Source organism: Bombina bombina, chromosome 2 (genome assembly GCF_027579735.1).
Source record: "Bombina bombina isolate aBomBom1 chromosome 2, aBomBom1.pri, whole genome shotgun sequence".
NCBI classification, from domain to species: Eukaryota; Metazoa; Chordata; class Amphibia; order Anura; family Bombinatoridae; genus Bombina; species Bombina bombina.
Genome location: NC_069500.1, coordinates 733,196,388 through 733,218,797, shown reverse-complemented (window position 1 = coordinate 733,218,797; position 22,410 = coordinate 733,196,388). Strand labels below are relative to the sequence as shown.

The window sequence follows — 22,410 nt, the reverse complement described above, 5'->3', positions numbered from 1 at the left end:
GCAGACCAGACTGGACAATTGTAACAACAGACGCCAGCCTTCTGGGTTGGGGTGCCGTCTGGAATTCTCTGAAGGCTCAGGGACAATGGAGTCAGGAGGAGAGTCTCCTGCCAATAAACATTCTGGAATTGAGAGCAGTTCTCAATGCCCTCCTGGCTTGGCCCCAGTTGACAACTCGGGGGTTCATCAGGTTTCAGTCGGACAACATCACGACTGTAGCTTACATCAACCATCAGGGAGGGACAAGAAGCTCCCTAGCTATGATGGAAGTATCAAAGATAATTCGCTGGGCAGAGTCTCACTCTTGCCACCTGTCAGCAATCCACATCCCGGGAGTGGAGAACTGGGAGGCGGATTTCTTAAGTCGTCAGACTTTTCATCCGGGGGAGTGGGAACTTCATCCGGAGGTCTTTGCCCAAATACTTCGACGTTGGGGCAAACCAGAGATAGATCTCATGGCGTCTCGACAGAACGCCAAGCTTCCTCGTTACGGGTCCAGATCCAGGGATCCAGGAGCAGTCCTGATAGATGCTCTGACAGCACCTTGGGACTTCAGGATGGCTTACGTGTTTCCACCCTTCCCGTTGCTTCCTCGATTGATTGCCAGAATCAAACAAGAGAGAGCATCAGTGATTCTAATAGCACCTGCGTGGCCACGCAGGACTTGGTATGCAGACCTGGTGGACATGTCATCCTGTCCACCTTGGTCTCTACCTCTGAAACAGGACCTTCTGATACAGGGTCCCTTCAAACATCAAAATCTAACTTCTCTGAAGCTGACTGTTTGGAAATTGAACGCTTGATTTTATCAAGACGTGGGTTTTCTGAGTCAGTTATTGATACCTTAATACAGGCTAGGAAACCTGTTACCAGAAAGATTTACCATAAGATAAGGCGTAAATACCTATATTGGTGTGAATCCAAAGGTTACTCTTGGAGTAAGGTTAGGATTCCTAGGATATTGTCTTTTCTACAAGAAGGTTTAGAAAAGGGTTTATCTGCTAGTTCATTAAAGGGACAGATCTCAGCTCTGTCCATTCTGTTACACAAACGTCTGTCAGAAGTTCCTGACGTCCAGGCTTTTTGTCAGGCTTTGGCCAGGATTAAGCCTGTGTTTAAAACTGTTGCTCCACCATGGAGTTTAAACCTTGTTCTTAATGTGTTACAGGGCGTTCCGTTTGAACCCCTTCATTCCATTGATATAAAGTTGTTATCTTGGAAAGTTCTATTTTTAATGGCTATTTCCTCGGCTCGAAGAGTCTCTGAATTATCAGCCTTACATTGTGATTCTCCTTATTTGATTTTTCATTCGGATAAGGTAGTTCTGCGTACTAAACCTGGGTTCTTACCTAAGGTAGGCCTAGATTTAGAGTTCGGCGGTAGCCGTCAAAACCAGCGTTAGAGGCTCCTAACGCTGGTTTTGGCCGCCCGCTGGTATTTGGAGTCAGTGATTAAAGGGTCTAACGCTCACTTTTCAGCCGCGACTTTTCCATACCGCAGATCCCCCTACGCCATTTGCGTAGCCTATCTTTTCAATGGGATCTTCCTAACGCCGGTATTTAGAGTCGTTTCTGCAGTGAGCGTTAGAGCTCTAACGACAAGATTCCAGCCGCCTGAAAATAGCAGGAGTTAAGAGCTTTCTGGCTAACGCCGGTTTATAAAGCTCTTAACTACTGTACCCTAAAGTACACTAACACCCATAAACTACCTATGTACCCCTAAACCGAGGTCCCCCCACATCGCCGCCACTCGATTAAAATTTTTAACCCCTAATCTGCCGACCGCCACCTACGTTATACTTATGTACCCCTAATCTGCTGCCCCTAACACCGCCGACCCCTGTATTATATCTATTAACCCCTAACTTGCCCCCCACAACGTCGCCGCAAGCTACTTAAAATAATTAACCCCTAATCTTCCGACCGCAAATCGCCGCCACCTACGTTATCCCTATGTACCCCTAATCTGCTACCCCTAACATCGCCGACCCCTATGTTATATTTATTAACCCCTAATCTGCCCCCCTCAACGTCGCCGACACCTACCTACACTTATTAACCCCTAATCTGCCGAGCGGACCTGAGCGCTACTATAATAAAGTTATTAACCCCTAATCCGCCTCACTAACCCTATCATAAATAGTATTAACCCCTAATCTGCCCTCCCTAACATCGCCGACACCTACCTTCAATTATTAACCCCTAATCTGCCGACCGGAGCTCACCGCTATTCTAATAAATGTATTAACCCCTAAAGCTAAGTCTAACCCTAACACTAACACCCCCCTAAGTTAAATATAATTTTTATCTAACGAAATAAATTAACTCTTATTAAATAAATGATTCCTATTTAAAGCTAAATACTTACCTGTAAAATAAATCCTAATATAGCTACAATATAAATTATAATTATATTATAGCTATTTTAGGATTAATATTTATTTTACAGGCAACTTTGTAATTATTTTAACCAGGTACAATAGCTATTAAATAGTTAAGAACTATTTAATAGTTACCTAGTTAAAATAATAACAAATTTACCTGTAAAATAAATCCTAACCTAAGATATAATTAAACCTAACACTACCCTATCAATAAAATAATTAAATAAACTACCTACAATTACCTACAATTAACCTAACACTACACTATCAATAAATTAATTAAACACAATTGCTACAAATAAATACAATTAAATAAACTATCTAAAGTACAAAAAATAAAAAAGAACTAAGTTACAGAAAATAATAAAATATTTACAAACATAAGAAAAATATTACAACAATTTTAAACTAATTACACCTACTCTAAGCCCCCTAATAAAATAACAAAGCCCCCCAAAATAATAAATTCCCTACCCTATTCTAAAATACAAATATTACAAGCTCTTTTACCTTACCAGCCCTGAACAGGGCCCTTTGCGGGGCATGCCCCAAGAATTTCAGCTCTTTTGCCTGTAAAAAAAAACATACAATACCCCCCCCCAACATTACAACCCACCACCCACATACCCCTAATCTAACCCAAACCCCCCTTAAATAAACCTAACACTACCCCCCTGATGATCTTCCTACCTTGTCTTCACCATGCCAGGTTCACCGATCCGTCCTGGCTCCAAGATCTTCATCCAACCCAAGCGGGGGCTAGACATCCACTGAAGAAGTCCAGAAGAGGGTCCAAAGTCTTCCTCCTATCCGGCAAGAAGAGGACATCCGGACCGGCAAACATCTTCTCCAAGCGGCATCTTCTATCTTCTTCCATCCGATGACGACCGGCTCCATCTTGAAGACCTCCAGCGCGGATCCATCCTCTTCTTCCGACGACTAGACGACGAATGACGGTTCCTTTAAGGGACGTCATCCAAGATGGCGTCCCTCGAATTCCGATTGGCTGATAGGATTCTATCAGCCAATCGGAATTAAGGTAGGAATTTTCTGATTGGCTGATGGAATCAGCCAATCAGAATATAGTTCAATCCGATTGGCTGATCCAATCAGCCAATCAGATTGAGCTCGCATTCTATTGGCTGATCGGAACAGCCAATAGAATGCGAGCTCAATCTGATTGGCTGATTGGATCAGCCAATCGGATTGAACTATATTCTGATTGGCTGATTCCATCAGCCAATCAGAAAATTCCTACCTTAATTCCGATTGGCTGATAGAATCCTATCAGCCAATCGGAATTCGAGGGACGCCATCTTGGATGACGTCCCTTAAAGGAACCGTCATTCGTCGTCTAGTCGTCGGAAGAAGAGGATGGATCCGCGCTGGAGGTCTTCAAGATGGAGCCGGTCGTCATCGGATGGAAGAAGATAGAAGATGCCGCTTGGAGAAGATGTTTGCCGGTCCGGATGTCCTCTTCTTGCCGGATAGGAGGAAGACTTTGGACCCTCTTCTGGACTTCTTCAGTGGATGTCTAGCCCCCGCTTGGGTTGGATGAAGATCTTGGAGCCAGGACGGATCGGTGAACCTGGCATGGTGAAGACAAGGTAGGAAGATCATCAGGGGGGTAGTGTTAGGTTTATTTAAGGGGGGTTTGGGTTAGATTAGGGGTATGTGGGTGGTGGGTTGTAATGTTGGGGGGGGGTATTGTATGTTTTTTTTTACAGGCAAAAGAGCTGAAATTCTTGGGGCATGCCCCGCAAAGGGCCCTGTTCAGGGCTGGTAAGGTAAAAGAGCTTGTAATATTTGTATTTTAGAATAGGGTAGGGAATTTTTTATTTTGGGGGGCTTTGTTATTTTATTAGGGGGCTTAGAGTAGGTGTAATTAGTTTAAAATTGTTGTAATATTTTTCTTATGTTTGTAAATATTTTATTATTTTCTGTAACTTAGTTCTTTTTTATTTTTTGTACTTTAGATAGTTTATTTAATTGTATTTATTTGTAGCAATTGTGTTTAATTAATTTATTGATAGTGTAGTGTTAGGTTAATTGTAGGTAATTGTAGGTAGTTTATTTAATTATTTTATTGATAGGGTAGTGTTAGGTTTAATTATATCTTAGGTTAGGATTTATTTTACAGGTAAATTTGTTATTATTTTAACTAGGTAACTATTAAATAGTTCTTAACTATTTAATAGCTATTGTACCTGGTTAAAATAATTACAAAGTTGCCTGTAAAATAAATATTAATCCTAAAATAGCTATAATATAATTATAATTTATATTGTAGCTATATTAGGATTTATTTTACAGGTAAGTATTTAGCTTTAAATAGGAATCATTTATTTAATAAGAGTTAATTTATTTCGTTAGATAAAAATTATATTTAACTTAGGGGGGTGTTAGTGTTAGGGTTAGACTTAGCTTTAGGGGTTAATACATTTATTAGAATAGCGGTGAGCTCCGGTCGGCAGATTAGGGGTTAATAATTTAAGGTAGGTGTCGGCGATGTTAGGGAGGGCAGATTAGGGGTTAATACTATTTATGATAGGGTTAGTGAGGCGGATTAGGGGTTAATAACGTTATTATAGTAGCGTTCAGGTCCGCTCGGCAGATTAGGGGTTAATAAGTGTAGGCAGGTGTCGGCGACGTTGTGGGGGGCAGATTAGGGGTTAATAAATATAACATAGGGGTCGGCGATGTTAGGGCAGCAGATTAGGGGTACATAGGGATAACGTAGGTGGCGGCGGTTTACGGAGCGGCAGATTAGGGGTTAAAAGTGTAATGCAGGGGTCAGCGATAGCGGGGGCGGCAGATTAGGGGTTAATAAGTGTAAGGTTAGGGGTGTTTAGACTCGGGGTACATGTTAGAGTGTTAGGTGCAGACGTAGGAAGTGTTTCCCCATAGGAAACAATGGGGCTGCGTTAAGAGCTGAACGCTGCTTTTTTGCAGGTGTTAGGTTTTTTTTCAGCTCAAACTGCCCCATTGTTTCCTATGGGGGAATCGTGCACGAGCACGTTTTTGATGCCGGCCGCGTCCGTAAGCAACTCTGGTATCGAGAGTTGCATTTGCGGTAAATATGCTCTACGCTCCTTTTTTGGAGCCTAACGCAGCATTTGTTTGAACTCTCGATACCAGAGTTAAATTTATGGTGCGGCCAGAAAAAAACCCGCGGAGCGTTAACAGCCCTTTTACCGCCGAACTCCAAATCTAGGCCGTAGTTTCTAACAGGAATATCAATCAAGAGATTGTTGTTCCTTCTTTATGCCCAAATCCTTCTTCGAAGAAGGAACGTCTACTGCACAACCTGGATGTAGTCCGTGCTCTAAAATTTTACTTACAGGCAACTAAGGAATTTCGACAAACGTCTTCTCTGTTTGTCGTTTACTTTGGGCAGAGGAGAGGTCAAAAAGCTTCTGCTACCTCTCTTTCTTTTTGGCTTCGTAGCATAATTCGTTTAGCTTATGAGACTGCTGGACAGCAGCCTCCTGAAAGAATTACAGCTCATTCTACTAGAGCTGTGGCTTCCACTTGGGCCTTCAAGAATGAGGCCTCTGTTGAGCAGATTTGCAAGGCTGCAACTTGGTCTTCGCTTCATACTTTTTCCAAATTTTACAAATTTGACACTTTTGCTTCATCGGAGGCTATTTCTTTCATGTAATTAGCAAGAGTCCATGAGCTAGTGACGTATGGGATATACATTCCTACCAGGAGGGGCAAAGTTTCCCAAACCTTAAAATGCCTATAAATACACCCCTCACCACACCCACAATTCAGTTTTACAAACTTTGCCTCCGATGGAGGTGGTGAAGTAAGTTTGTGCTAGATTCTACGTTGATATGCGCTCCGCAGCAAGTTGGAGCCCGGTTTTCCTCTCAGCGTGCAGTGAATGTCAGAGGGATGTGAGGAGAGTATTGCCTATTTGAATGCAGTGATCTCCTTCTAAGGGGTCTATTTCATAGGTTCTCTGTTATCGGTCGTAGAGATTCATCTCTTACCTCCCTTTTCAGATCGACGATATACTCTTATATATACCATTACCTCTGCTGATTCTCGTTTCAGTACTGGTTTGGCTATCTGCTATATGTAGATGAGTGTCCTGGGGTAAGTAAGTCTTATTTTCTGTGACACTCCTAGCTATGGTTGGGCACTTTGTTTATAAAGTTCTAAATATATGTATTCAAACATTTATTTGCCTTGACTCAGAATGTTCAACTTTCCTTATTTTCAGACAGTCAGTTTCATATTTGGGATAATGCATTTTAATTTAACATATTTTACCTTAAAATTTGACTTTTTCCCTGTGGGCTGTTAGGCTCGCGGGGGCTGAAAATGCTTCATTTTATTGCGTCATTTTTGGCGCGGACTTTTTTGGCGCAAAAATTCTATTTCCGTTTCCGGCGTCATACGTGTCGCCGGAAGTTGCGTCATTCTTTGACGTTATTTTGCGCCAAAAATGTCGGCGTTCCGGATGTGGCGTCATTTTTGGCGCCAAAAGCATTTAGGCGCCAAATAATGTGGGCGTCTTTTTTGGCGCTAAAAAATATGGGCGTCATTTTTGTCTCCACATTATTTAAGTCTCATTATTTTTTGCTTCTGGTTGCTAGAAGCTTGTTCACTGGCATTTTTTTCCCATTCCTGAAACTGTCATTTAAGGAATTTGATCAATTTTGCTTTATATGTTGTTTTTTTCTTTTACATATTGCAAGATGTTCCACGTTGCAACTGAGTCAGAAGTTACTACAGGAAAATCACTGCACAGTGCTGGAGCTACCAAGCTAAGTCTGCTATAAACTTTTGGTATCTGTTTCTCCAGCTGTTATTTGTATTACATGTCATGTCAAACTTATTAATGCAGATAAAATTTCCTTTAGTACTGTTACATTATCTGTTGCTGTTCCGTCAACATCTAATTTTCAGAGTGTTCCTGATAACATAAGAGATTTTATTTATTTTAAATCCATTAAGAAGGCTATGTCTGTTATTTCTCCTTCTAGTATACATAAAAGTCTTTTAAAACTTCTCTTTTTTTCAGATGAATTTTTAAATGAACATCATCATTCTGATACTGATAATGGTTCTTCTGGTTCAGAGGTTTCTGTCTCAGAGGTTGATGCTGATAAATCTTTGTATTTGTTCAAGATGGAATTTATTCGTTCTTTACTTAAAGAAGTGTTATTTGCATTAGAAATAGAGGATTCTGGTCCTCTTGATACTAAATGTAAACGTTTAAATAAGGTTTTTAAATCTCCTGTAGTTATTCCAGAAGTGTTTTATCTCCCTGATGCTATTTCTGAAGTAATTTCCAGGGAATGGAATAATTTGGGTAATTTATTTACTCCTTCTAGACGTTTAAGCAAATTATATCCTGTGCCATCTGACAGATTAGAGTTTTTTTGGGACAAAAATCCCTAAGGTTATGGGGCTGTCTCTACTCCTGTTAATGTACTACTATTCCTATGGCAGATAGTACTTCATTTAAGGATCCTTTAGATAGGAAAATTGAATCCTTTCTAAGAAAAGCTTACTTATGTTCAGGTAATCTTCTTAGACCTGCTATATTTTTAGCGGATGTTGCTGCAGCTTCAACTTTTTGGTTAGAAGCTTTAGCGCAACAAGTAACAGATCATAATTTTATAGCATTATTATTATTCTTTAACATGCTAATAATTTTATTGGTGATACCATCTTTTGATATCATTAGAGTTGATGTCAGGTATATGTCTCTAGCTATTTTAGCTAGAAAAGCTTTATGGATTAAACTTGGAATGCTGACATGTCTTCTAAGTCAACTTTGCTTTCCCTTTCTTTCCAGGGTAAATAATCATTTCGTTCCTTTCCTCACAACAAGGAACAAAAGCCTGATCCTTCATCCTCAGGAGCGGTATCAGTTTGGAAACTATTTCCAGTTTGGAATATATCCGAGCCTTATAGAAACCTATAGCCAGCTCCTAAGTACCTATGAGGGTGCGGCCCTTATTCCAGCTCAGCTGGTATGGGGCAGATTACGTTTTCTTCAAAGAAATTTGGATCAATTCCGTTCTTAATCTCTGGTTTCAGAAACATTGTTTCAGAAAGGTACAGAATTGGCTTCAAGTTAAGGCCTCCTGCTAAGAGATTCTTTTCTTTCCCGTGTCCCAGTTAACACAGCAAGGCTCAGCATTTCTGAAATGTGTTTCAGATCTAGAGTTGGCTGGAGTATTTATGCCAGTTCCAGTTCTGGAACAGGGGCTGGGGTTTTATTTTATCTCTTCATTGTACCAAAGAAGGTCAATTCCTTCAGACCAGTTCTGGATCTATCATTATTGAATCGTTATGTTAGGATACCAACATTCAAGATGGTTACTGTAGGACTATCCTGCCTTTTGTTTAGCAAGGGCATTATATGTCTACAATAGATTTACAGGATGTGTATCTGCATATTCCGATTCATCCAGATCACTTTTAGTGTCTGAGATTCTCTTTTTAGACAAGCATTACCAGTTTTGTGGCTCTACCGTTTGGCCTAGCCTCAGTTCCAAGAATTTTTTTCAAAGGTTCTCGGTGCCCTTCTTTCTGTAATCAGAGAATAGGGTTTTGGTATTTCCTTATTTGGACGATATCTTGGTACTTGCTCAGTCTTCTCATTTTCGTAGAATCTCATACGAATCGACTTGTGTTGTTTCTTCAAGTTCATGGTTGGAGGATCAATTTACCAATCAGTTCATTGATTCCTCAGACAAGGGTAACCTTTTTAGGTTTCTAGATAAATTCAGTGTCTATGACTCTGTCCTTGTCAGACAAGAGAAGTTTAACATTGATATCAGCTTGTCAAAACCTTCAGTCACAATCATTCCCTTTGGTAGCCTCATGCATGGAAATGTTGGGTCTTAGGACTGCCGCATCAGATGCGATCTCCTTTGCTCGTTTTCACATGCGACCTCTTCAGCTCTGTATGCTGAACCGATGGTGCAGGGATTACTCAAAGATATCTCAATTAATATCTTTAAACCGATTTTACGACACTCTCTGACATGGTGGACAGATCACCATCGTTTAGTTCAGGGGGCTTCTTTGTTCTTCCGACCTGGACTATAATCTCAACAGATGCTAGTTTTACAGGTTGGGGAGCTGTGTGGGGGTATCTGACGGCACAAGGGGTTTGGGAATCTCAGGAGGTGAGATTTCCGATCAATATTTTGGAACTCCGTGCAATTTTCAGAGCTCTTCAGTCTTGGCCTCTTCCGAAGAGAGAGTTGTTCATTTGTTTTCAGATAAGACAATGTCACAACTGTGGCATACATCAATCATCAAGGACTCACAGTCCTCTGGCTATGAAAGAAGTATCTCGAATTTTGGTTTGGGCGGAATCCAGCTCCTGTCTAATCTCTGCGGTTTATATCCCAGGTATGGACAATTGGAAAGCGGATTATCTCAGTCGCCAAACGTTGCATCCGGGCGAATGGTCTCTTCACCCAGAGGTATTTCTTCAGATTGTTCAAATGGGGGAACTTCCAGAAATAGATCTGATGGCTTCTCATCTAAACAAGAAACTTCCCAGGTATCTGTCCAGATCCCGGGATCCTCAGGCGGAGGCAGTGGATGCATTTTCACTTCCTTGGAAGTATCATCCTGCCTATATCTTTCCGCCTCTAGTTCTTCTTCCAAGAGTAATCTCCAAGATTCTGAAGGAATGCTCGTTTGTTCTGCTGGTAGCTCCGGCATGGCCTCACAGGTTTTGGTATGCGGATCTTGTCCGGATGGCCTCTTGCCAACCGTGGACTCTTCCGTTAAGACCAGACCTTTTGTCTCAAGGTCCTTTTTTCAGGATCTGAAATCCTTAAATTTAAAGGTATGGAGATTGAACGCTTGATTCTTGGTCAAAGAGGTTTCTCTGACTCTGTGATTAATACTATGTTACAGGCTCGTAAATCTGTATCCAGAGAGATATATTTTAGAGTCTGGAAGACTTATATTTCTTGGTGTCTTTCTCATCATTTTTCTTGGCATTCTTTTAGAATACCGAGAATATTACAATTTCTTCAGGATGGTTTAGATAAGGGTTTGTCCGCAAGTTCCTTGAAAGGTCAAATCTCTGCTCTTTCTGTTCTTTTTCACAGAAAGATTGCTATTCTTCCTGATATTCATTGTTTTGTACAAGCTTTGGTTCGTATAAAGCCTGTCATTAAGTCAATTTCTCCTCCTTGGAGTTTGAATTTGGTTCTGGGGGCTCTTCAAGCTCCTCCATTTGAACCTATGCATTCATTGGATATTAAATTACTTTCTTGGAAAGTTTTGTTCCTTTTGGCCATCTCTTCTGCCAGAAGAGTTTCTGAATTATCTGCTCTTTCTTGTGAGTCTCCTTTTCTGATTTTTCATCAGGATAAGGCGGTGTTGCGAACTTCTTTTGAATTTTTACCTAAGTTGTGAATTCCAACAACATTAGTAGAGACATTGTGGTTCTTTCATTATGTCCTAATCCTAAGAATTCTAAGGAGAAATCGTTGCATTCTTTGGATGTTATTAGAGCTTTGAAATATTATGTTGAAGCTACTAAGTCTTTCCGAAAGACTTCTGGTTTATTTGTTATCTTTTCCGGTTTTAGAAAGGCCAGAAAACTTCTGCCATTTCTTTGGCATCTTGGTTGAAATCTTTATTTCATCTTGCCTATATTGAGTTGGGTAAGACTCCGCCTCATAGGATTACAGCTCATTCTACTAGGTCAGTTTCTACTTCCTGGGCGTTTAGGAATGAAGCTTCGGTTGATCAGATTTGCAAAGTGGCAACTTGGTTCTCTTTGCATACTTTTACCAAATTCTACCATTTTGTTGTATTTTCTTCTTCTGAAGCAGTTTTTGGTAGAAAAGTACTTCAGGCAGCGGTTTCAGTTTGAATCTTCTGATTATGTTTTTCATTAAACTTTATTTTGGGTGTGGATTATTTTCAGCAGGAATTGGCTGTCTTTATTTTATCCCTCCCTCTCTAGTGACTCTTGTGTGGAAAGATCCACATCTTGGGTAGTCATTATCCCATACGTCACTAGCTCATGGACTCTTGCTAATTACATGAAAGAAAACATAATTTATGTAAGAACTTACCTGATAAATTCATTTCTTTCATATTAGCAAGAGTCCATGAGGCCCGCCCTTTTTTGTGGTGGTTATGATTTTTTTGTATAAAGCACAATTATTCCAATTCCTTATTTTATATGCTTTCGCACTTTTTTCTTATCACCCCACTTCTTGGCTATTCGTTAAACTGAATTGTGGGTGTGGTGAGGGGTGTATTTATAGGCATTTTAAGGTTTGGGAAACTTTGCCCCTCCTGGTAGGAATGTATATCCCATACGTCACTAGCTCATGGACTCTTGCTAATATGAAAGAAATGAATTTATCAGGTAAGTTCTTACATAAATTATGTTTTTTGGGAGAAAGGTTCTTCAGGCAGTGGTTCCTTCTGTATAAAGAGCCTGCCTATCCCTCCCGTCATCCGTGTACTTTTGCTTTGGTATTGGTATCCCAGAAGTAATGATGACCCGTGGACTGATCACACTTAACAGAAGAAAACATAATTTATGCTTACCTGATAAATTCCTTTCTTCTGTAGTGTGATCAGTCCACGGCCCGCCCTGTTTTTAAGGCAGGTAAATATTTTTTAATTATACTCCAGTCACCACTTCACCCTTGGCTTTTCCTTTTTCGTTGGTCCTTGGTCGAATGACTGGGAGTGACGTAGAGGGGAGGAGCTATATGCAGCTCTGCTGGGTGAATCCTCTTGCACTTCCTGTTGGGGAGGAGTAATATCCCAGAAGTAATGATGACCCGTGGACTGATCACACTACAGAAGAAAGGAATTTATCAGGTAAGCATAAATTATGTTTTTAAAGGGACACTGAACCCAAATTTTTTCTTTGTTCTCCTGCTATCTTTATTTGAAAAAGAAGGAATCTAAGCTAAGAAGCCAGACAATTTTTGGTTCAGGACACTAGACAGCGCTTGTTTATTGGTGGGTGAATTTATCCACCAATCCGCAAGAACAACCCAGGTTGTTCACTAAAAATGGGCCAGCATCTAAACTTACATTCTTGCTTTTCAAATAAAGATATCAAGATAATGAAGAAAATTTGATAATAGGAGTAAATTAGAAAGTTGCTTAAAATTGCATGCTCTATCTGAATCACGAAAGAAAACATTTGGGTCCAGTGTCCCTTTAAATGTATTTTTAATGTGTTGCGTTTTGCCTTTCGTAACAGTTAACAATACTTATGAAGTCGCGCTAACCTGATGCACGTTAAATTCAATTGCGCTCATGTGAACGCATTTACTTTCAATTCGTATTGTGTGCACAAAGAGCTGCGATAGATATCCCTTATTGCTCGCGCACAGCAGTTAGCATGCCACTCGTAATCTAGCCCTTTGTGTGTATACTAAAGGTACAAGGGTATAATGGCTAGCTCAGAACACCATAAAAGTGCATTTATTATGGTGACCATCTGCTAACTAGAGGAGTTTGAGACCCTCATTTCTAAGAGGATAATCCCTTTCAAATGAGAGATTATTTTTTTTGCGTGTGGTATATGCAGGGCTACCATCAGGGGGTGACAGGGGTGACTCCTGTCAGGGGCCCAATGAGCCAGGGGGCCCCATGAGGCAAGAACAACTATTATTTAAAATATATATTTTATTTTTTTTGGCAGCCACCAGAGGGTACTACAGCCGAGTGCTATTGAGTGTGGGAAATGTTATTACAAGCAGTAAAGCATTAGCATCTGAGAGGATTTCTGAGTGTGCACTAAACCCACTATGCACAGTGTGAGATAGACTTGCCACTTAAGTTTGTACAATGTGTGCCTGAGTCAGACGGCAGATCTGAGGTAGGACTTACTTAGTAAATGTTTTTTTTATTTCTTTGTGCAATTTTGGATTGTAACTTCAGTGTGGTAGTAGTTGTATGGTTTGGCCAGGGGTCCATAAAAACACATTTTTTTAGCAATATGCAGCAGTGTATTTTTTAAATTTATTTTTGCAAAGAACTTTATTGAATTATATATTTCACAGACATCTTAAATGCAGGTTTGGGTTTACAATAGGTACCCTCACAAAATTTGTCTCAAAGAAGTAAAAGGATAACTTACAAAGTCTCAGAGTTTGTTATCAAGTATGTTTCAGTCTAAATTAACCTTATGATGGAAAACCACTGGGTCAGTGATGGCATTCATTACTGATGTCTTTTTACTAATTTTAGTTCTTCATTTTCCGTTTTCATCACTATATTGAAAACTATTGAAATACTGTAGATGGTAAGTCAGGTACTTGTTATTAAAGAATTGTTATTCATAAATTTCTTATTACGATATCATCTTAATAAAAGTGAGATTGAAGGAAGAGTTGGTGGATAGGGGGGATAGATGGGGAACAAGGGGTATGGTATTTAAGTTGAATATATGACACTCTTCGTGTCAGGTGCCGCGGACTCCAGTGACCCTGTCGCGATCTATTTTAAACAAGTGTTTTGGCTTATGTGTTATGTGATATTAATGTGTGTCTATGCAGAGTGCAGGGGCAGCTATAGGCATTCTAAGGTTTTTTTTAGCTATTTTTATTTGCAGTCCACCTCATCATCATGCATTCTTGCTTGTCTAGATTGTTTGACTTGGGGAAGTGATATCTTTCCAGAACAAGCAGATTCTCAACATGTGTCTTCCAGGCCTCAATATTGGGAACTTCAGGTGATTTCCATTTTTTGGGTATCAAGATTTTGGCGCTATTTAGCATTATATATAGAAGTGATTGTTTTATGTCGTCCCTAGTGTTTGGAAGTTTGTGAAACAGTAATAGTCCCGGTGTAACTTGTATATCAGTCGCTAGTACTTTATTGATTTGTGCAACCACTGCCTCCCAATATGGTCTCACTCTGTTGCAGCCCCACCAAATGTGCAGCATATCTGCATGCGCACCGCACCCCCTCCAGCACAGGCCATTACTATGTTTATAGATTTTTTTAAGTCGCTGTGGAGTGAGGTACAACCTTGATAAAAGTTTATAGTTCATTTCTTGTATTTTTGCTGAAACTGAGGCTTTTTTGTGATTATTGAATATCCCTAACCATTCTTTATGTGTGATATTTAAGCCTAGCTCTTTGGTCTATTTGTGACAGTATGTGGGGAGAGCGTCAGATGAGTCAGATGCAAGGATCTTGTATAGGGAGGATAAAGTATGCCTTGGATAGTTTGTCGTTGTGCAAAGTGTTTCAAATAATGTTAGCTGGCGCACCATGTCTTTTTGTTATTTGTGTGTGGTTAAGAAGTGAGTGGTCTGGGCACAGATGTACCAGTTCATTGGATTATCACCGAATTTGTTTGTCCAGTCTCACTGTGATATTAACTTTCCTCTTGGTGCTATGCTCTTTAGTGTGCAGTCTTTTAACTGCATTATGTCTGGATTTTCCGCTTTAAAGATTGGCATGAAGGGTAAGTCTGGGTTATGTACTATCGGAGTTAGGGGTGAGGGCCTTGATGTAACATTAGTGCTTGTGTTAGTTAACTTGTCCCATGCAGCAGTGTATTTATGATTATTTAACAATGCTGTAGAAATTCTATATTTAAAGCCATGCAGAAATGTTTCCTCCTTAATACACAAATGGTTGGTGCCCTTTTTGGCAGATATGAGTTGTTGTTTTTTAAATTAATATATATATTTTAATTACATTCCAGTTTTCTGCCCCTTTATGCAAGGAAGCATTTTATCTAAGATTTTTACATCTGCATAAAATGTTATACTCTCAGACTAAGATTGCTCAGTGTTTGAAATGAAACCGGTTAACTTAACACTGTTCAGTTTACACTACAGCTGACTTAATTTTGAAATACATACAATCAAGCCTAAATCCTGCATTTAACTAGATCTAATGGTATGAGACTGAGTACCACAGCTTATGGTTCCACCAAGACCATATAGAGTACAGCATTTTCAAAATCCATAAGTACAGCTGACAGATGGGAACATTTGTACACCATATTTGAAGTAGTGCTCTTGGTTGGGGAAAAAGGGGGGGGAAAAACAACATATGTCAACCTTTCAAAAATACTTTTCTTCATCTAGACATCTACCCAGATCATTAATGTACAATTTTGAATTCACATAATTATTTTTGTTTGCACATTTACAAATATGATTCTTTTATGATTCTTTAAAAAGTGATCTCTTAATGTCTGCAATTTTTTTATCATGCATGTCACACACTGTTGATTTAGGGGATGCAATGGGTCTCTATGTTTATGTCTTTGTGCTTTTGTTTGTGTCTCTGAGTGTGTACGTATTTTTTTCTGTGGGTCTCTCTGTGAGGGTGGGTGTGTATGTATATGTGCATTTTCTGTGGATGTCTGTGAATGTGTGTGCGTATGTGTTTGTGCTTTTTCTATAGGTGTCTCTGTGAGGGTGTGTGCATGTATGTCTTTGTGTATTTTCTCTGGATGCCTCTGTGAAGGTGGGTGTGTATGTCTTTGTGTGTTTTCTGTAGATGTCTCTTTGAGGGTGGGTGTGTATATATGTATATCTGTGTTTTCTGTGGATGTCTCTGTGAGGGTGTGTGCGTATGTCTGTGTTTTCTGTGGGTGTCTCTGTGTGGGTGGGTGTATGTCTTTGTGTATTTTATGTGGTTGTCTCTCTGTGTGTGTGTGTGTTTTTGTGTGTTTTCTGTGTGTGTGTGTGTGTGTGTATTTGTGTGTTTTCTAAGGCTGTCTCTGTCGGTGTTTCCTTGTGTGTATGTGCAAGTTTGTGTGTGTGTGTCCATTGTCTGTTCCTTTTTAGGACATTTTGATCTTACAACTGATTATTCACATCTTTCTACAGACTTTGAGACTTTCCGGAGGTCACCAATCCACCATTTAACCTTTAAATTATTGTTTAGGCAGTTCAGGGCCCTTCCTTTCAGCCACTGCATGCTGTTGTTGTCATCATTTAGTTGTCATCTTCTTTGACAAAAAGATAATCAGAGCTCCAAATTTTGTTTAGTAAATCTCCTTTTTTGACAAAACTGTAGTCTACCTCATTACTTGTCAGGTCAATGTAAACAAGTGCTGAGTGTCTGTTTGGGTGTCTGTGTCTGAGTGTGTTTGTGTGTATCTTTGTGTGTCTGCTACAGTATCTATATGTGAATCCTTATGTGTGAGTGTGTGTTTCAGTGTAAGAGTGTGTTTGTGTGTTTTTGGTTACTACTTTTACAACATTTCCAACTTTGACTACACATACGTTTTAGTCACTTGGTCAAAAATTCCACATGTCAAAGAGGGGCTCTGATCAATGGTTAAGTCAGGGGCCCCATAATTTCCAGTGGCGGCCCTGGGTATATGGTGTCTTTTTCCTGTGGCTATAACCTATGAGTAACAGGGAAATGAGATTCTCTCGTTCCCACAGTGGGATTTAATTCCCCTCTGTGATTTGGGTGGGGAGAGCAAGGCCTCATTTTACAAGAATGGTGTATTTGAAATCCTGCTGTGTGACTAAAAATCTATAGGGATACCCTTGCATTCCTATTAGCTGATTTTCAATTTCAAGTCAGCCAATAGAATGAAAGCTTTTTCAATTGTCTGATTTGAAAAAGCCAATCTTGGGGTTTTGTGATAGGATTTATTATGGGTTGAATTTTTTTTGGTGTGTTTTTTCTTCTGTTAAGTGTGATCAGTCCACGGGTCATCATTACTTCTGGGATATTACTCCTCCCCAACAGGAAGTGCAAGAGGATTCACCCAGCAGAGCTGCATACAGCTCCTCCCCTCTACGTCACTCCCAGTCATTCTCTTGCACCCAACGACTAGAGAGGATGTGTGAGAGGACTATGGTGATTATACTTAGTTTTATATCTTCAATCAAAAGTTTGTTATTTTAAAATAGCACCGGAGTGTGTTATTATCTCTCTGGCAGAGTTTGAAGAAGAATCTACCAGAGTTTTTGTTATGATTTTAGCCGGAGTAGTTAAGATCATATTGCTGTTTCTCGGCCATCTGAGGAGAGGTAAACTTCAGATCAGGGGACAGCGGGCAGATGAATCTGCATAGAGGTATGTAGCAGTTTTTATTTTCTGACAATGGAATTGATGAGAAAATCCTGCCATACCGATATAATGTCATGTATGTATACTTTACACTTCAGTATTCTGGGGAATGGTACTTCACTAGAATTACACTGTAAGAAATACATAAAGCTGTTTAATAACTAGAGATTATGTTTAACGTTTTTGCTGGAATGTAAAATCGTTTTCATTTACTGAGGTACTGAGTGAATAAATGTTTGGGCACTATTTTTCCACTTGGCAGTTGCTTAATCTGTTTTCTGACAGTTTCTGTTCTCCCTCACTGCTGTGTGTGAGGGGGAGGGGACGTTTTTTGGCGCTTTTACTACGCATCAAATATTTCAGTCAGCAACTCATTGTATTCCCTGCATGATCCGGTTCATCTCTACAGAGCTCAGGGGTCTTCAAAACTTATTTTGAGGGAGGTAATTTCTCTCAGCAGAGCTGTGAGAATTATAGTTTGACTGAGATAAAAAAAAAAAAAATGTAATTTGTTTCCTGCTTTCAGAATTTGTTATCTTTGCTAATGGGATTAAACCTTTGCTAAAGTTGTGTTATTTACAAGGATTGAGGCTATAACTGTTTCAATTTATTAATTTTCAACTGTCATAGATCTTCTGTGCTTCTTAAAGGCACAGTACGTTTTAATATTATTCTAATTGAATTGTATTTCCAAGTTACAAGTTTATTTGCTAGTGTGTTAAACATGTCTGATTCAGAGGATGATACCTGTGTCATTTGTTGCAATGCCAAAGTGGAGCCCAATAGAAATTTATGTACTAACTGTATTGATGCTACTTTAAATAAAAGTCAATCTGTACAAATTGAACAAATTTCACCAAACAACGAGGGGAGAGTTATGCCGACTAACTCGCCTCACGTGTCAGTACCTACATCTCCCGCTCAGAGGGAGGTGCGTGATATTGTAGCGCCGAGTACATCTGGGCAGCCATTACAAATCACATTACAGGATATGGCTACTGTTATGACTGAGGTTTTGGCTAAATTACCAGAACTAAGAGGTAAGCGTGATCACTCTGGGGTGAGAACAGAGTGCGCTGATAATATTAGGGCCATGTCAGACACTGCGTCACAGGTGGCAGAACATGAGGACGGAGAACTTCATTCTGTGGGTGACGGTTCTGATCCAAACAGACTGGATTCAGATATTTCAAATTTTAAATTTAAACTGGAAAACCTCCGTGTATTACTAGGGGAGGTGTTAGCGGCTCTGAATGATTGTAACACAGTTGCAATACCAGAGAAAATGTGTAGGTTGGATAAATATTTTGCGGTACCGACGAGTACTGAGGTTTTTCCTATACCTAAGAGACTTACTGAAATTGTTACTAAGGAGTGGGATAGACCCGGTGTGCCGTTCTCACCCCCTCCGATATTTAGAAAAATGTTTCCAATAGACGCCACCACAAGGGACTTATGGCAAACGGTCCCTAAGGTGGAGGGAGCAGTTTCTACCTTAGCTAAGCGTACCACTATCCCGGTGGAGGATAGCTGTGCTTTTTCAGATCCAATGGATAAAAAATTAGAGGGTTACCTTAAGAAAATGTTTGTTCAACAAGGTTTTATATTGCAACCCCTTGCATGCATTGCGCCGATCACGGCTGCAGCGGCATTCTGGATTGAGTCTCTGGAAGAGAACATTGGTTCAGCTACTCTGGACGACATTACGGACAGGCTTAGAGTCCTTAAACTAGCTAATTCATTCATTTCGGAGGCCGTAGTACATCTTACTAAACTTACGGCGAAGAATTCAGGATTCGCCATTCAGGCACGCAGGGCGCTGTGGCTAAAATCCTGGTCAGCTGATGTTACTTCTAAGTCTAAATTGCTTAATATACCTTTCAAAGGGCAGACCTTATTCGGGCCCGGGTTGAAAGAGATTATCGCTGACATTACAGGAGGTAAAGGCCATGCCCTGCCTCAGGACAAAGCCAAGACTAGACAGTCTAATTTTCGTTCCTTTCGTAATTTCAAAGCAGGAGCAGCATCAACTTCCTCTGCACCAAAACAGGAAGGAGCTGTTGCTCGCTACAGACAAGGCTGGAAACCTAACCAGTCCTGGAACAAGGGCAAGCAGACTAGGAAACCTGCTGCTGCCCCTAAAACAGCATGAATTGAGGGCCCCCGATCCGGGATCGGATCTAGTGGGGGGCAGACTTTCTCTCTTCGCCCAGGCTTGGGCAAGAGATGTTCAGGATCCCTGGGCGCTAGAGATAATATCTCAGGGATACCTTCTGGACTTCAAATACTCTCCTCCAAGAGAGAGATTTCATCTGTCAAGATTGTCAACAATCCAGACAAAGAAAGAGGCGTTTCTACGCTGCGTACAAGAGCTCTTGTTAATGGGAGTAATCCATCCAGTTCCACGATCGGAACAGGGACAGGGGTTTTACTCAAATCTGTTTGTGGTTCCCAAAAAAGAGGGAACTTTCAGACCAATCCTGGACTTAAAGATCCTAAACAAATTCCTAAGAGTTCCATCGTTCAAGATGGAGACTATTCGGACAATTTTACCTATGATCCAAGAGGGTCAGTACATGACCACTGTAGATTTAAAAGATGCTTACCTTCACATACCGATTCACAAAGATCATTATCGGTACCTAAGGTTTGCCTTCCTAGACAGGCATTACCAGTTTGTGGCTCTTCCATTCGGATTGGCTACAGCTCCAAGAATCTTCACAAAGGTTCTGGGTGCTCTTCTGGCGGTACTAAGACCGCGGGGAATCTCGGTAGCTCCATACCTAGACGACATTCTGATACAAGCTTCAAGCTTTCAAACTGCCAAGTCTCATACAGAGTTAGTGCTGGCATTTCTAAGGTCACATGGATGGAAGGTGAACGAAAAGAAAAGTTCACTCGTTCCACTCACAAGAGTTCCCTTCCTGGGGACTCTTATAGATTCTGTAGAAATGAAGATTTACCTGACAGAGGACAGGCTAACAAGACTTCAAAGTGCTTGCCGCACCCTTCATTCCATTCAACACCCGTCAGTGGCTCAATGCATGGAGGTAATCGGCTTAATGGTAGCGGCAATGGACATAGTACCCTTTGCACGCTTACACCTCAGACCACTGCAACTGTGCATGCTAAGTCAGTGGAATGGGGATTACTCAGACTTATCCCCTTCTCTGAATCTGGATCAAGAGACCAGAAATTCTCTTCTATGGTGGCTTTCTCGGCCACATCTGTCCAGGGGGATGCCATTCAGCAGACCAGACTGGACAATTGTAACAACAGACGCCAGCCTTCTAGGTTGGGGTGCCGTCTGGAATTCTCTGAAGGCTCAGGGACAATGGAGTCAGGAGGAGAGTCTCCTGCCAATAAACATTCTGGAATTGAGAGCAGTTCTCAATGCCCTCCTGGCTTGGCCCCAGTTGACAACTCGGGGGTTCATCAGGTTTCAGTCGGACAACATCACGACTGTAGCTTACATCAACCATCAGGGAGGGACAAGAAGCTCCCTAGCTATGATGGAAGTATCAAAGATAATTCGCTGGGCAGAGTCTCACTCTTGCCACCTGTCAGCAATCCACATCCCGGGAGTGGAGAACTGGGAGGCGGATTTCTTAAGTCGTCAGACTTTTCATCCGGGGGAGTGGGAACTTCATCCGGAGGTCTTTGCCCAAATACTTCGACGTTGGGGCAAACCAGAGATAGATCTCATGGCGTCTCGACAGAACGCCAAGCTTCCTCGTTACGGGTCCAGATCCAGGGATCCAGGAGCAGTCCTGATAGATGCTCTGACAGCACCTTGGGACTTCAGGATGGCTTACGTGTTTCCACCCTTCCCGTTGCTTCCTCGATTGATTGCCAGAATCAAACAAGAGAGAGCATCAGTGATTCTAATAGCACCTGCGTGGCCACGCAGGACTTGGTATGCAGACCTGGTGGACATGTCATCCTGTCCACCTTGGTCTCTACCTCTGAAACAGGACCTTCTGATACAGGGTCCCTTCAAACATCAAAATCTAACTTCTCTGAAGCTGACTGCTTGGAAATTGAACGCTTGATTTTATCAAGACGTGAGTTTTCTGAGTCAGTTATTGATACCTTAATACAGGCTAGGAAACCTGTTACCAGAAAGATTTACCATAAGATATGGCGTAAATACCTATATTGGTGTGAATCCAAAGGTTACTCTTGGAGTAAGGTTAGGATTCCTAGGATATTGTCTTTTCTACAAGAAGGTTTAGAAAAGGGTTTATCTGCTAGTTCATTAAAGGGACAGATCTCAGCTCTGTCCATTCTGTTACACAAACGTCTGTCAGAAGTTCCTGACGTCCAGGCTTTTTGTCAGGCTTTGGCCAGGATTAAGCCTGTGTTTAAAACTGTTGCTCCACCATGGAGTTTAAACCTTGTTCTTAATGTTTTACAGGGCGTTCCGTTTGAACCCCTTCATTCCATTGATATAAAGTTGTTATCTTGGAAAGTTCTATTTTTAATGGCTATTTCCTCGGCTCGAAGAGTCTCTGAATTATCAGCCTTACATTGTGATTCTCCTTATTTGATTTTTCATTCGGATAAGGTAGTCCTGCGTACTAAACCTGGGTTCTTACCTAAGGTAGTTACTAACAGGAATATCAATCAAGAGATTGTTGTTCCTTCTTTATGCCCAAATCCTTCTTCAAAGAAAGAACGTCTACTGCACAACCTGGATGTAGTCCGTGCTCTAAAATTTTACTTACAGGCAACTAAGGAATTTCGACAAACGTCTTCTCTGTTTGTCATTTACTCTGGGCAGAGGAGAGGTCAAAAAGCTTCCGCTACCTCTCTTTCTTTTTGGCTTCGTAGCATAATTCGTTTAGCTTATGAGACTGCTGGACAGCAGCCTCCTGAAAGAATTACAGCTCATTCTACTAGAGCTGTGGCTTCCACTTGGGCCTTCAAGAATGAGGCCTCTGTTGAACAGATTTGCAAGGCTGCAACTTGGTCTTCGCTTCATACTTTTTCCAAAT

At 40.8% G+C, this 22,410-nt stretch overlaps 1 protein-coding gene across 4 annotated transcripts in view; it reads left to right on the top strand.

Moving 5' to 3' along the window:
- Window positions 1-22,410, top strand: part of GNG7 (G protein subunit gamma 7) — a 146,910-nt gene that overhangs the window by 79,052 nt on the left and 45,448 nt on the right. The window contains exon 1 of one of the 4 annotated variants that reach the window (XM_053702761.1): window positions 14,030-14,090. The exons of the other annotated variants lie outside the window; for them this stretch is intronic. The gene's annotated coding sequence lies outside the window, so the exon portion shown is untranslated. Of the gene's footprint in view, window positions 1-14,029; window positions 14,091-22,410 lie in introns of those variants that run through there. 4 annotated transcript variants of the gene reach the window in all.